Source organism: Schistocerca serialis, chromosome 3, assembly GCF_023864345.2.
Source record: "Schistocerca serialis cubense isolate TAMUIC-IGC-003099 chromosome 3, iqSchSeri2.2, whole genome shotgun sequence".
Lineage (NCBI taxonomy): Eukaryota > Metazoa > Arthropoda > Insecta > Orthoptera > Acrididae > Schistocerca > Schistocerca serialis.
The window spans coordinates 108,680,328-108,697,023 of NC_064640.1; positions in this window are offsets into that span (position 1 = coordinate 108,680,328).

Below are 16,696 nucleotides of genomic sequence, written 5' to 3' on the forward strand. Positions count from 1 at the left end.
TCGTCAGTGCATCTCATTTCCATTCCTAGATTCTCTCTGTGCAGATGTGTCACCATTTTGATTTTGCTTGTAAGTTCACTTCGTCATCAGAGAGCGATAAGAGAGGCAACTGTTCTGATAAATATCACAAATGATGACTAAAATTCCTTATACCAGGTTCTGAAATCATTAAACTTACCATTTCACTTGATTTCAGGTCTTTTAAGAAGCTCCACTGCAATGAAGCCACGGCTTGACATATACACTTGCAATGAAGATAGAGATGTTTCTCATAACTGAATTTTTATTTTCAACGGATAGTTCAAGTTATCTTCGCAGAAAATTTTTTAAGCAATGAATTGCTCTTGCCATTCATCTTGCTTGATGCACTGTTTCAAGAGGGTATATTTTCAGTTCTGTTCCAAATTCTTCTCCCCGAAATAGTACACGTAATCACCTCTCACTGTTGGTTTATCTAATTCAGTTTAATAAATGTCTAACATCTCCTAAATTTACGACTCAGTAAATATTAATTCATAATATTTCTGGCCAGTGTGAAAATTACTGATACTTTTCAACTTTTCTCTCAAATGTTTAAAAACTGATAGGTCATTACTGCTTGTTACACCACGTAATTTACATTTAAATACACTTTTCAAAATAAGTTCATATACGTGATGACGGCATGGGAAATACGACAACTCCATGTCCAATTTGTGTTCAAGTAACCTGCATTCCCCGTTAAGACAGCCACTGTATGAGGAGAATTTGTAGATCGTCTTCATTTAACCAATACGTTAATGCATTACAAACAGAGTTTGCTTGCATTTACCAGAACCATTCTGTAATTTTAGAATGTTAATGAGCTGTTCACTGTCCCCAAATTTAACAATGATTGGAACTCCTTCTTCTTTTGTGTGTCTGACATTTAATGCTGGCAACGGTTTACCATTCCAGTTAACAGCGTGAAGTGCAGCATATCATTTTAGAAAGCTAGTTTTATTCTTTCAAACCGTTCTCTTCTCTTCTTTTGACTGTATCTATGAAGAGAAGATTTATTGATACAGAGATCTTCAGAATTTTGATCAAGTGCCTATGCTGTCACCCGAAGATTATGTACAGAATATCTTACACTCAGCTGGCATCAATCCAAGGCAGCCGCTGACTTTCCAGTTGTAAAATCTTTGGTAGCTCGCCTTGCCAATGAACTGCTCTCAGAAGTACGTTCTAAAAACTTTCCATCACCTATGTTAGTTTTATCTGAACTTGAAAATGCCTTATCTGATTCTTCAGATAATGAAGAAGGAAGTACAATAGAAGATGTAGAAGTAGATGCTGTGCGCTTTTGTTTCTGATTCATTTTCTCTTCCTCGGATTTTGTCTGACCTTCCTTCTATATCTGCAAGTATTGGATTTACTCCTGCAAGGTAGCCTTTACGCCATGGCTCTCTCTGTCGAAGTAAAAACAACCTGTCATTTTCGAAGTCGATTATTTGTAGAACATTGGCATGTGCGAGATCAAATAAATTTAACCAAATTATTTATTAACTTCTCTGCACCGCGTTTGAACACAGGTTGATACTTTTTGCGAATTCTTGAAAATTTCGCCACTCCGAGTGCAAGTTAATAAGTTTCTGTGAACAATGTCAAATAGCTCTTGTCGAAATTCTTGCTTTCTCCAAAAGATTATCACTTTCACTAACGGTTAATTTTACCTCCCGTATGTTATAAAATAAAACTTCCGGCACTTGCCTATTTGATGTTACTTTATGTCCAATTATTTGGTGTTCATCTTCTATTAAAAGCACACTTTCCTTGGCACTGCGTAATTGATGTGACATCTTAGAGAGCGACTGGAAAATACACTATGTGATGAAAAGTATCCGGACACCCACAAAAACATACGTTTTTCATATTAGGGGCATTGCGCTATCTCCAACTGCCAAGTATTCCATATCAGCGACCTTAGTAGTCATTAGACATCGTGAGAGAGCAGAATGGGGCGCTCCGCAGAACTCACGGACTTCGAACGTAGTCGGGTGATTGGGTGTCAGTTGTGTCATACGTCTGTACGCAAGATTTCCACACTCCTAATCATCCATAGGCCCACTATTTCCAATGTGATAGTGAAGTGGAAACGTGAAGGGACACGTACGGCACAAAAGCGTACAGGCCGACCTCCTCTGTTGAGTGACAGAGGCCGCCGACAGTTGAAGAGGGTCATAACGTGCAAGAGGCGAACATCAAGACCATCACACAGGAATTCATAACTGCATCAGGATCTACCGGAAGTACTATGCCAGTTAGGTGGGAGGTGAGAGAACTTGTATTTCATGGCCGAGCGGCTGCTCATAAGCCACACATCACGCCGGTAAATGTCAAACGACGCCTCGCTTGGTGTAAGGAGCGTAAACGTTAGCTCTGAGCACTATGGGACTTAACATCTGAAGTCATCAGTCCCCTAGACTTAGAACTACTTAAACCTAACTAACCTAAGGACATCACACAGATCCATGCCCGAGGCAGGATTCGAACCTGCGACCGTAGTGGCAGCACGGTTCCGGACTGAAGTGCCTAGAACCGCTTGGCCACAGCGGCCGGCGGAGCGTAAACATTGAACGATTGTACAGTATAAAGACGTTTTGTGGTGTGACGAATCACGGTACACAATGTGGCCATCCGATGGCAGGATGTGGGTATGGCGAATGCCTGGTGAACGTCATCTGCCAGCGTGTGTTGTGCCAACAGTAAAATTCGGAGGCGGTGGTGTTATGGTGTGGTCGTGTTTTTCATGGAGGGGGCTTGCACTCCTTGTTGTTTTGCGTGCCACTACCACAGCACAGGTCTGCATTGATGTTTTGAGTACCTTCTTGCTTCCCACTGTTGAAGAGCAATTCTGGGATGGCGATTGCATCTTTCAACACGATCGAGCACCTGTTCATAATGCACGGCCTGTGGCAGAGTGGTTACACGACAATAACATCCCTGTAATGGACTGGCCTGCACAGAGTACTGACATGAATCCTATAGAACACCTTTTGGATGTTTCGGAACGTCGACTTCGTGCCAGGTCTCACCGACCCTCATCGATACCTCTCCTCAGTGCAGCACTCCGTGAAGAATGGGCCGCCATTCCCAAATAAACCTTTCAGCACCTGACTGAACGTATGCCTGATAGAGTAGAAGCTGACATCAAGGTGAAGTGTGAGCCAACACCATATTGAATTTCAGCATTATTAAAATAGTAAAAATTAAAAATACTTGTTATTATTCTAATATGAGTGTCTAGTGTGTTGATTTTGGTCTCAACACACTAAATAGATACTCAGAGTAGTCTAATAACAAATAATTTGAGTTAAAATGCTTGTGAAACGTGTAACAAAAGATACACGGAAGTGCAAGCCCAGTACTCACCTACTGGGATGTAGTAAACCGCCTAGAAACGATATCTAGGCTGTCTTGCACAACGGTTCTCGTCGTTAATCCAATAGGCGGATTCGACGCAGCGCAAGAGGGCATTCCCGATTCCCAGAACCGGCGCGCCAACGCGTCCAGCTGCTCGAGCGGGTCGACACTCTGAAGATTAGCATGATAACCCGAAACCAGATATGGAATTTAAATAAAGTACTAGTGTCTCGTTACGTCACTGACCAACAATCATTAATAGCCGCAGAGTTGACTAGATCTGGCATATCTAAAATAAAATTCAACCTTAGTTAACCTAAGTCTACAATGAATTAATATAGCTGCAGCCACTGAGGTAGTAACCAATTACATTCATGTTCAGAAAAAACAAAAGGCCTTCAATGACGTTCACATTCACAGGACATGTACATTAGTACGTTCTGCAGAAAGAAAGGCAGCTCGTTTTGTGTTATCGCGAAATAGGGGAGAGAGTGCCACAGACATGATACGTGAATTGGAGTGGCAGTCATTAAAACAAAGGCGTTTTTCGTTTCGACGGGATCTTCTCATGAAATTTCAGTCACCAGTTTTCTCCTTCGATTGCGAAAACATTCTGTAGGCCCCCACCTACATACGGAGAAATGATCATCACGATAAAATAAGAGAAATGAGGGCTCGCACAGAAAAATTTAAGTGCTCATTTCTCCCGCGGTTCGAGAGTTCAAAATGACTCTGAGCACTATGGGACTCAACATCTGTGGTCATCAGTCCCCTAGAACCTAGAACTACTTAAACCTAACTAACCTAAGGACATCACACACATCCATGCCCGAGGCAGGATTCGAACCTGCGACCGTAGTGGTCACGCGGTTCCAGACAGGAGCGCCTAGAACCGCACGGCCACAGGCTCGAGAGTGGAACGGTTGAAAGACAGCTTGAATGTGGTTCATTGAACCCTCTGCCAGGCACTTTATTGTGAATAGCAGAGTAATCACGTAGATGTAGATGTAGAAATGATTAGCATTTCAGTCACCTGGGCCCAGCACGCGTTCTGTTAGCAAATAGGCACAGAGCGCCATGGTAACTTGTTCCATGCGTGATGGCATCGACGCATATAACGCACGAATGGCATCCTGTGGTACAGCCATCCATGCTGCATTCACCTAGTTCCAAAGTTCATCTGTGGTGGTTGGCATTGGGTCGCAGAGCTGCACCCGTCGTTTCACAATTTCCCACACATTTCCGACTGGCCACAAGTATGGTGATCTGGCGGGCCAGGGGAAAGGCTGACATCCTGTGACACCAAGAGGGCACGTGTTCGTGCAGCAACATGTGGTCACGCGTTGTCTTACTGAAGAATGGCGTCTGGGGTCTTGTGCAGAAAGGGTATGGCTACGTGTTGCAGGATGTCATTCACGTAGGTCACACTGGTCACAGTGTACCCAATAACACCCCACACCATAAGGCCTTGAGTTGGAGCTGTATGTCTTGTGTGAATGCAGTCTCTGTGATGCCGCTCCCCCTGTCTGCGGCGAACCAAAATGCGGCCAAACAAACAAAACCTGGATTCGCCCGAAAACACTAACTCATGCCATTCCTGTCGTTCCATACACAGTACACCATTGCCGTCTAGCATCTTTCTGCGCATTCGTCAGAGGTAGGAGAAGATAACAACACGGACGGAACCCGTGCCGTAATAAAAAGCGACAGACTGTCACCACTGATAGTGTGGTGTCATCGCCAGACACCACACTTGCTAGGTGGTAGCTTTAAATCGGCCGCGGTCCATTAGTACATGTCGGACCCGCGTGTCGCCACTGTCAGTGATCGCAGACCGAGCGCCACCACACGGCAGGTCTCGAGAGACTTACTAGCACTCGCCCCAGTTGTACGGAGGACTTTGCTAGCGACTACACGGACGAAGACTCGCTCATTTGCAGAGCAGCTAGTTAGAATAGCCTTCAGCTAAGTCCATGGCTACGACCTAGCAAGGCGCCATTAGCATTACATTGCATTTATCTAGAGAGAGTCTCACTTGTATCATCAAGAACGCTGTATACAAATGATGGATTAAAGTTAAGTATTCCAGCAGCTACGTACTTTTCTTTATAGCCTTCATTACGTATCCTGTTTCAGACTTCACGCCACCCTGCGTGAGTTAGCGCGTGCATGTTGGCCGCCTCTTTCTATTAGTGTGCCCGCATCTCGTGGTCGTGCGGTAGCGTTCCCGCTTCCCACGCCCGGGTTCCCGGGTTCGATTCCCGGCGGGGTCAGGGATTTTCTCTGCCTCGTGATGGCTGGGTGTTATGTGATGTCCTTAGGTTAGTTAGGTTTAAGTAGTTCTAAGTTCTAGGGGACTGATGACCTAAGATGTTAAGTCCCATAGTGCTCAGAGCCATTTGAACCATCTATTAGTGCACGTAGTGTTGGCAAGTCTGCCGACACTACAGATAGTGTACGATGTATATGAAGTCTTCACGGGTTGTCAGCCGACTAGCGTCGTCGCCTGAAGACGATGGAGACGCATTCCATCGAAACGTTGCAACGAGACGACGACGCTACTCGGCTGACAACCCGTGAAGACTTCATATATGAAATTCGCCGAGAAAGCCTGCACTCACATATAATGTACGATGTGTTACAATGTTCCACTGCCGAGCCAGGTGGCGCACTGGTTAGCACACTGGACTCGCTTTCGGGAGGACGACGGTTCAAACCCGCGTTCGGCCATCCTGACTTAGGTTTTCTGTGATTTCTCTAAATCGATTCAGGCCGATGCCGGGATAGTTCCTTTGAAAGGACACGGCCCACTTCCTTCCCCATCATTCCTTTATCCGACGCAGATCTGTCCTGCACTGCCATTAAAAATGGTTCAAATGGCTCTGAGCACTATGGGACTTAACATCTGAGGTCATCAGTCCCTTAGAACTTAGAAGTACTTAATCCTAACTAACCTAAGGACATCACACACATCCATGCCTGAGGCAGGATTCGAACCTGCGACCGTAGCGGTCGCTCGGTTCCAGACTGAAACGCCTAGAACCGCTTGGCCACACCGACCGGCACTGCCATTCAGATGAGGTGTCGATCTTCTCGGGGGTGGTCTGAGTGGTGCGACCTGCCCCATCTCGTCGCGTTTTACGCCCTTCCGTGAGCCATTCACTCAACACCCGTTGCGTTGCAAAAACACTTTGTCCCACGTGAGCAGCAATTTCTCGGGTAGATGTATCATATTGCCTTATTCTCTCATGCCAACAATGTGCCATCTTTCCAACACACTGATTTGACGATACGATTCGCGCATACATCGAGGACAACATACTGAGTTCAATAACTTATGTATCTTGCAAACTGTTCCTTATGTTTGTACAGTCATACTCAAAAGTATCCGAACGACCTGAATTGCATTTCGCCTGATTCGCATGCAACCGGCATAACGCAGCTGTCTAGCAGGTCCTCTAATCGCTCCTTGGTACAGTCGTTTGACTATTGAAAATGGTTCCAACAAGTCACCACTAGAAAACACTGCTCTGTATCACAGTAACACATGATGGAAAGTAATACCACAATGCTACAAATATCAGCGAACACCTTATCACAGATAAGACTGTCCTTAAGGCTTGTGAGCTCACATCTATTACAATAAATGACATACCTGAAATTTTACCACGCTCATTATTACGTCAGATAGGTAATGCTCGTAGTAAGTTCGTCGTATTCATGATTTCCTCTTCAAAGTAACATACAGTACTTATTATTTAACACAAAATGATGTTAAAAATTTAAGTTATCCACGAGCAGCTAGTTGAGAATATGTATGAACTTCAAATGACACGACGAACCGTCTCGTTCGGCATATGGATTCAAACCCAGATCAGGCAGACTAAGCAAAGATTTCGTGACTGACGCAAACTAACAGTCATTCCTGATTAGCCATACAGAGAGTGATATACCTCGATTTTAGACAGTATCAGTTAGCAAATATCAACTTTAAATCACATAACGCAAACATTTTTAACGGACGCGGATTCCTCCCCAGCATCTCTTGTCCCTGTTAACGAACTACGAGAGATATTAAATATTGCTTTTTCACAAGTAACTTACTTGAAATGCCGAGAGGTAAAGCTTTGTGTTGGACAGGGATTCGAACCCAGAACCTAATCGGATTGATATCGAAGCACAACAAACTGTGACATATCGGGTTTTCTCGGCAGTAGCTAGATGTTTTAACTGAAATGACGAGAAGAAACATTAATTTTTTCCTTCCCAGGACTCCAACCCGGCACCTATCGCTGTTATATTCTAGAGAAAACGAACGTTAAATATGGGTTTCTTGCACCAGCAGTGACATGTGAGCATGTTTGAACTGGAAATAATATGACGAAGAGTTCAGTGCTCACTGGGAATAGAACCCCACACATATCGTTGTTGACTGCACACAAAGAGACGTCAGCTACCGAATTTTTCTCCACCAGCAGCTCGGAATAACATCTTAAACTTACAGTGATCTCGCAAATAGTTCTGTGTCCCACTGGGAGTCAAAAACGTCAGATATCGTTAGTGTTGACAACGAATGAAAAAACATTAAACATCAAAATTATTATCCACCAGCAGACAGGTGTTCTCATGCTAGAGCTTGATAATACATAATGAAATCTTTAGTGCCGGGCAGGATTCGAACCCATTCACACGTAGTATGTGGAGATGCTGAGGAATCTGCAGTTTTGAACGAACAACAAATTGTAGCCGAGCTGTATTGCCACGAAGGGATCACATTAAGGGCGGTCTGAGTTGCATTCCCAGTTCAGAAACAATTTTATCGACATACAGAAGCTCAGATAAAAGATGGAATGAGTGTCCTGTGACTCTACATAGCGTTTGTTTCGTCACTAGAAATAAATAACTAGTATAAGAAAGGTTACTGGTGATAGAGTTTCTACATGTCACCATTCCAGACTTTATTGTGGTTCAACCTAACGTCTACTTGGCAGAGAAGGAATATCATCTTTAATGTGAATTTCAGACCACACTGTCGTTATATCTTCTTCAATTGGTGTAGTCAGAAGAGAATGGAATCTCTCTCTCCCTATCTAAAATCATTGACAGAAGTGGGAATCGAACCCAGACCGTACGTATGAGAACCTACCATCGGTCTTTTTTTTTTTTTTTCAAAAGAAAACAAAGACTCCAATTCTACTGGTTTCTCCGTCCAGTAAACAAAAATGAGTCTCCTTCGTCTTGTTGGCGAAGAAGCAATCTGTTGGAACAAAAAAAAAGTTTCTCAAAGCCAAAATCAAATTTCTTTTTCCTTTAAGAACAAATTATGAGGAATAAATAAGGAAAAGCTTTTTAAGTCGTCGTGCGACTTGTAGTTAAAGTCCAGTTCTTACAGGAGCTCCTGAAGTGTATCCGCCTACAGCATGCCAGCTCGTCCAAACGTGTCTTCTCATGGCGTAGGCGTGGGTTCTGGGTAGCAGATCTATTCAGTTCGGTTCGGTTTATACAGTTTTCAGCTTCTCAGGGCTTGGACGTTCCAGCTACTAGGTGGGTCATCGAAAGTGCTCCGTAAGAAACGGGAAAAATATTGTTTATAGGTTGGGTTGCGTATCAGGACGCAGTGTCGTTCGTTGAGATAAGTCCAATATCCTAGCGTAGACTTGTCGCCAGAAGTAAAAAGATAGCGGATCGTGTGGCCACAGATCCAATTCACAGAGTTAGTTTTGGCGGAGGGGTAGAAAGTCTTATCGGGGTATAAAAGCATGTGGACGTCGATCTGAGCCGGTGTCTGGCGAGTAAGAAACGCCAAAATTCGCCGCGCAAGTGTCCAGACGTCTAGCGCTGTGCCACAGTGGAACCGGTGGACATCCGTGTCATCCACTCCACAGTAGGTGCAGAGGGATGAATCGGCGAGATGGATGCGGTGCAGACGATCTCGGTTAACTTGTTTGCCATTCACGGTGATGTACCACTCTGATTGAACGTCTGATTCGAGAAAACGCGCATGGATCGCCTTCCATATGTGTCGCCACACGTACTGTGGATACTTACGTTCGATGGGGTTGGACGGGCGCCACTGTTGTAACAATTCGGAGACTGTTTTCGTGAGGTACAAACGTGTAAGTGGTAAGGACCGGTAGATATAACTGAACTCCAGGAAAAATCGTTGGATGTAATAAAAGGGGGTTGGAATGGTCGATACCAGTACTGGGGCGGACAAGGAGGCCGGTGCAAAGTTGTGAAGCAGGGGGCTAGTAAGGCTCTGCGGGCAACGATGCAAAAGTTTTAGTTGGGAGCTGACGTATAGTGCCTTGACACGAGTCGGCACGTGGATGAGTCCCACCCCGCCACGATCTCGTGGCAGTGCAAGGGATTCATACTGCACCTTGAATAGCATCCCCGAGCTGACGAAGGAGCCGAAAGCCATCAACAGTCGTCGCGCCAGGAGATTTGGGACTGGTAGTACTTGAGCCACGTGTGGTATACGGGAAGCATGATACATGTTCACGTATTGCGCGCGTTGGATAACGTCGAGAGCTCGTAGCCGGTGATCTGCGAGATTTGCTCTGATTGTCTGTAGCAAGCGTCTACCATTGATAGTCGCTGAGCGGCGCAGGTCTGCTGTGAAATCAAGTCCAAGACACCGTATGCTGGCGGCGACACTAAGGGGGGCAGCGCATCTCTCCGGCAAGCCCTCACCAATGAGCAGGACCTTGGATTTTGACACGTTGAGGCAGCTTCCCGACGCTTCTCCGTAAGTCGCCACCCATGTCAGTGCTGCTCGTACTTCATCTTCACTGCGCAGATACAGTACTATGTCGTCTGCGTGGCTGTACAACAAAAACGGTGGCCTTGCACAGCCATGCCTTCCAAACGTTGGCGCATGCCCTGGAGCAGGGGTTCCAAGGCGAAAGCATGCAAAATCGTGGAAAGAGGGCATCCTTGTCGTACAGATCGTGCGATGACCAGGGACGGTGTAAGACGACCATTGTACGTGATTTTAGAGGTTGCATTACTCAACAGGCGCATAACCACTGTGACAATACCGCCAGGAAAACCCATATGCTGAAGAACTGTCCGTAAATAGAAGTGGTCAACACGGTCGAAAGCCTGGCTAAAGCCCAGTGAAGCCAAGGCGCCAGGGAGACGCTGATGATGCTCTAATGCTATCATGTCCCTGTAACGGCAAAGGGCCGTACGGATGTTGTTGTCGCCTCCTAGGGAAGTCTGGTCGCAGGATGTGACGTAACGTGCGACCTCCTTGAGTCGCGATGCCAGTAGCCGTGTGAATATTTTCATGTCGCTGTTGAGCAAAGTAATTGGTCGATAGTCCTGGACCCTCGATAACCCGCGCGGTTTATGTACGGGAATAATAATTCCTTCTAGAAAGGCGCTCGGGACCACTGTCATCGGTGACATCAGCTCTTATGCGATTGCCGTCCACGTGGAAGCCAACAAATAGTGAAAACTTTTGTAAAATTCGATGGGTATACCGTCAGGTCCAGGAGATCTGTTATCGGAACCCGCCTTGATAGCGTCTACCACTTCATCGGTGGTTACGTCGTCTTGGAGGTCATGCACTGCATCCTCCGGAAGAGTGTTCGTAGTAAGCTGAGCGACTTCTGTGACCAGTGTTGCAGAATGCGGTACGGCTGCGTAGAGCCCGGCAAAATAAGCATGGAGAGCACGACCGATGCTTTGTTGGGTGTCGTGCCGGCGCCCTTCCACATCAGTGAGGACTTGGATCAGAGCTCGTCGTCGTCGTTGTATTTCCTGAAGGAGGTGATACATCGACGGACGTTCTTGAGGGATTCGATTAGAAGCTCGAGAACGGACTACAGTGCCTTCCAAGTCACGCCGCATGATCAAGGAGATCTGCGCCTTCGTGCGATGGACCATCGACTGCCGGGCTGGCGAGAAAGGCATCGTCGTACAGTCACGTAGAATGGTGTAGTAGAAGTGCAGGGTATTAGTTTGCCACGCCTTTAATTCCTTCCCATAGCTCATCAGAGTCTTCCTGAGGGTCGGCTTTGCACAGGAGAGCCACCATGATAAGGTGGAGTCATAGGCTTCTCGACGATGGTGGCAGCGTGCCCACGCTTCTTCGACCATACGGCGACAGTCTGAGGAGGTCAGGTGAGCGACATTGAGTTTCCACAGACCACGACTATGCCACACTTGCCGTCGGGCGAGAGTGACGTCACAGAGGTACGCATCATGGTCTGAAAAGGCCAAGGGCCAGACTTCCGCATGACGTGTGCCATCAGCAAGGGAGCGGGTAACGTAGATGCGATCTATGCGGCTTGACGAGTGAGAGGTGTAGAATGTATAGCCCGGTTGAATTCCGTGGAGCTTCTTCCATGTGTCAACAAGTCGGAGACGGTCGATGACCACTGAGAGAGATGCACAAGGGGAATGTCGCGGGAGCTGGTCCGCGGGCTCTTGTGACGAGTTAAAATCCCCACCGAGTACCATATCGTCCCGCGGACCGGTGAAGAGGGGTGTGACGCTTTCGGCAAAAAAAGTTTGTCGGTCATGACGGCGGCCAGTGCCGGACGGAGCGTAGATATCAATAATACGCACGCCGAACAGTGTGAGGGCCATACCTCGCGCAGTGGGGAGGTAGATGACGTCCTCTGCAGGGAGTCCGTCGCGTAGCAGGATGGAGACGCCGCTACCGGTATCGGATGCGGGGGAAACATGGGCGTTGTATCCGGTGGGGAACTAGGAAGTCAGCCACAAACACCTCTTGTAAGAGTGCTATATCCACATCCGCAGAGTAAATAGTGTCTCTGAACATGGCCAGTTTATGGGGGGCACGAATGGTGGCAAGATTCATCGTAGCGATACGATATTGCTGTGTGCGGCCACCCTCAGTATTTGCAGAACGTGCGTTAGATGTAGCCGGCAGGTGGAGACCCGCCGGTGGTCCCGCCGTGGTGATAATTACTGGCGGGGCGCCAGCCCCAGTGTCGCCGAGGTGGACTCCTGTGCAGACACGCTGGCAGTCTGTTCCACTTCTTCTTCAACGTCATCGGCCCAGGAAGCTGACGACGTGGACATGTGACGGTCACGTACTTCCGGAACGGGTGTTGTGGATTCCGCAACATGAGTGGCAGGGGGACCGCCTTCATCATTCGTTGACAACGGCGAGGACACGTCCCTGGCTGGGAGAGTGGGCGTCACAGGAGGGGCGCCTGTTGCTGCCACCTCGCGTGACTGGACGCAATGTGGGAGATCATCGTCAGACATCAGGTCGACATCTCGTGGGACCGTCTGAGAAAGGGCGTCATCGGAAGGCGTTCGTCGTCGTTTCCTGTGTTTACGAGGCGACCGCTGTTTTCTGATGTGGCCTTCTGAATCAGAATGTGGTCGCCCGTCGTCTGACGCCGAACCCGTCTGGACAAAGGCAGACGTCGGCACGACACCGAGGTCGACGTCCATGGCTCCAACAGGAACATCGGTTTCGGTCTGCAAACCGGACGGTCCTGAAGCGAGCACTGGAGGCGACGCCGTGCTTGTGTCCTCGGCGCGTTGTGCTGCGGCGGGTGGCGTTGACGATGCTGCTGGCGCAATCGAGATTGGTACGACGGGGTCCTGTGCAACCTTGGCGTAGGTGATGGGTAAGGACGTGACCGTCGAAGCCTGGATCTCTTCACGTAATGGTGTCTGTATTAAACGGCGGTGTAAGCATTCGGAACGTACATGTCCCTCCTGGCCACATCCTGCGCACGTTCGTGGCTGTCCATCATACATGACGATGGCCCTCACACCGCCAATCAGCAGGTACGATAGGACATGTTTCGTCAGCTCAATTTTTATTTGCCGGACGCCATTTAATACGGGGTAGGTCGTAAATGTATGCCACTTCTCCGCGACGTGACCCAAGACGGTGCCATATGGTTGGAAAGCGGCAATGACCACATCCTGAGGCACCTCGAACGGGAGCTCAAACACCCACAATGTCCGGAGACCGAATCCAGCATGGGCGACCGTCACAGCACCCATATGTCCGTCAGAGTGTTTAAATTTCAGTCCGGTGGCATGACGGTGAATTATGTCATTGCAAATTTCCTCCGTCGACATCTTGATGTAGACAACACTTCCAGTGATGGAAAAATGTATGCCGATTACGTCCTGGGGGTTCAAACGTAGATCCTCACGTAGGAACTGTTCGACTTCGAAAGCTCTGGGTCGTGGATGTTCGGCCTGAAACGTTACTTTGATCGTTGCACGGCGGTACGAGTGCGCCATGGTGTACGTTAGTACTGGACTTGACAGACACAAACACCGCGACGCGGAAGTAAACACCGCCGAGAGCGGAGCGTCACACGGCGCGCGGAGCAGCTCCGCACGCTAGCACGGCTGAGAGCCGACTGACAGTCGGCCTGTGATTGAATTTCTTAGTTTTGAGTACACTTGCGAAAGAAATATAAAAACAACTATGTGAGTTACTGATTTATGATGCTTAGTTTGCAGTCAATTCTGAGTATTTGTAGTAACTACGCTCCAGTCCCTAAACCTAGTTACAGAAATATGAATCAGTCGCATTACGTATTCCAGGCCGTAGCAGCTGCGACTTGGAGACACCAGCTATGGTCACTTCCCAGCCCGCTGTAGGATCACATCGGTTCGTCTTCTTCCTGCTGGTACTGTAACTGAGATTTGGCAACAAGGCAACGTATGTTTGGCAACTCTGTGATCGACGAGTTACTTCCTTGTGTGCACGGAATTAAGCCTCAAAGTTCACTTGATTTTACCTGTCATTTCCATTGAATAATCTCAGTTATTATCGCTTGAGGTGTAACAAAAGATTGTAAACTTACGGTTTTCAGCCCAGGAAAGTCGTTGCAGGTGGAAATCGCAACTAATCTCGTCCTTTAAATAGCGGTTTATGAGTTCTAGCCACTATTAGCCTCGTAAGAGGAAGCTCACACACACACACACACACACACACACACAAACACACCTGTTCGCCAGCTCTGTGGCAACGTGCTGACCTGTGAAAAAGCGACTGTTATGGTTTGCAGTTCCAGTCTCCCTGACTTGAAAGTTTTTACCCCTTCTGTGAAAGAGCTACAAGCAGTCAGATCAAACATCAATAAGGAAATCGCAAGAAAATACTTTCGGCTCGTAGTGCAATGGTGAAAAACTTACAATGCTGCACAACAGGTAACGCCTCTTTCCGCTGCTGACAAGCAAATTTTGGGTTTCTAGAAATACATAACTATATTTATGAAATGCCACATTTGCATATCTCTTGAGTATGACACAGCATACCAATTAAACACAGACCCAATCGAAATCTAAGTGAGTAGTATTTTACTAATTCGGGTCGATAGAGGCATGCTTGTGTACAGACACTCAGTTTTATTAAAACAGGTTTTCATCGTAAGGTTATCGTGGGTAGTTTTATTTCATTTCTTATAATACAGTGCACCGTTTTTGTAAGGTTTCCTTTAGTGTTGTTGAAACAGTAGTAAACATGAGAGCGAAATTAATCATCAACGATATATGCGAATTCTCTGATGTTATCTATAATAGTCTGACAATGCACATGCAGGTTATTGATTACATGCATGTAGAAAACTTGTTCTGAGTTAAAGCTGTTAAACAATGTTTGAAGAAGAATAAAATGCCACTACCACACGACAGCTAATGTAGAAAATACTCTTCTGAAGTATTTGGGCACGATGCGCTCTCCCCATACATAATACAAAAGCTTCGAGATGCATCTGCTGCCTGGCTGTCTATTAAACCTGAAAAGAACAAAATGTCACTGAAGTTAGCCCTTTTTCCACGTGCGATTATTTTGGGTTGAGAAGTGAAGGGAATTATGTTCAAAGTTCCATTAGATTGGTAACATCAGCAGACAGCAGGACTGCGTTTTAAAAAAATCTAGTAGTAAATGCATTTGAACTCGCGACATCTTGTCTGTGATACACGACACTTTCCATTACGCTACTCGCTGACACATACCTACAACAGCTCCAGAGCTGAACAACAAGTCCTCCAGAACTTCTGCGTACCACACCCCTGCGAGATAATGCAAATGGCCGGGTCTGGACTTGTGAGAGAAACAGTTACAGCTTTTCTTTTGCGCTGCACGTCGTTTTTTTACAAACAGATAGTGCAATAGAATAGCTCAAGTGGAAAGGAACACTTCCTATTTAAATTTCTGCATCCTACACTGTTGACATTTCTGTGTAGGTGGCAGTTACGTGATTTTATTTCGGTGATTACAAAATAGAGTCGCATGTATGCACTGGGAAGCCGAGGCAGCTAGTTCATGGTGATTCGGTCAAGCAAGTAAATGAATTTACTGAACATGCTGCAATTTACTACAGGGAGCCTGTGTGTCAGAATTCTCATCCAGTGTGGCGCAACAGTGTTACAATAGAAAAAGAGACGGAGAAAAGAGGGTTTGGTGGTCTTTTGGACTGATGGTAGGTTCTTATACGTACGGTCTGGGTTCGATTCGCACTTCTGTCAATGATTTTAGATAGGGAGAGAAAGATTCCATTCTCATCTGACTACACCAATTGAAGAAGATATAACGACAGTGTGGTCTGAAATTCACATTAAAGATGATATTCCTTCTCTGCCAAGTAGACGTTAGGTTGAACCACAAAAAGTCTGGAATGGTGACATGTAGAAACTCTATCACCAGTAACCTTTCTTATACTAGTTATTTATTTCTAGTGACGAAACAAACGCTATGTAGAGTCATAGGACACTTATTCCATCTTTTATCTGAGCTTCTGTATGTCGATAAAATTGGTTCTGAACTGGGAATGCAACTCAGACCGCCGGCCGAAGTGGCCGTGCGGTTAAAGGCGCTGCAGTCTGGAACCGCAAGACCGCTACGGTCGCAGGTTCGAATCCTGCCTCGGGCATGGATGTTTGTGTTGTCCTTAGGTTAGTTAGGTTTAACTAGTTCTAAGTTCTAGGGGACTAATGACCTCAGCAGTTGAGTCCCATAGTGCTCAGAGCCATTTGAACCATTTTTTGCAACTCAGACCGCCCTTAACGCGGAATTTGATCCCTTCGTGGCAATACAGCTCGGCTACAATTTGTTGTTTGTTCAAAACTGCAGATTCCTCAGCATCTCCACATATCACGTGTGAATGGGTTCGAATCCTGCCCGGCACTAAAGATTTCATTATGTATTATCAAGCTCTAGCATGAGAACACCTGTCTGCTGGTGGATAATAATTTTGATGTTTAATGTTTTTTCATTCGTTGTCAACACTAACGATATCTGACGTTTTTCACTCCCAGTGGGACACAGAACTATTTGCGAGATCACTGTAAG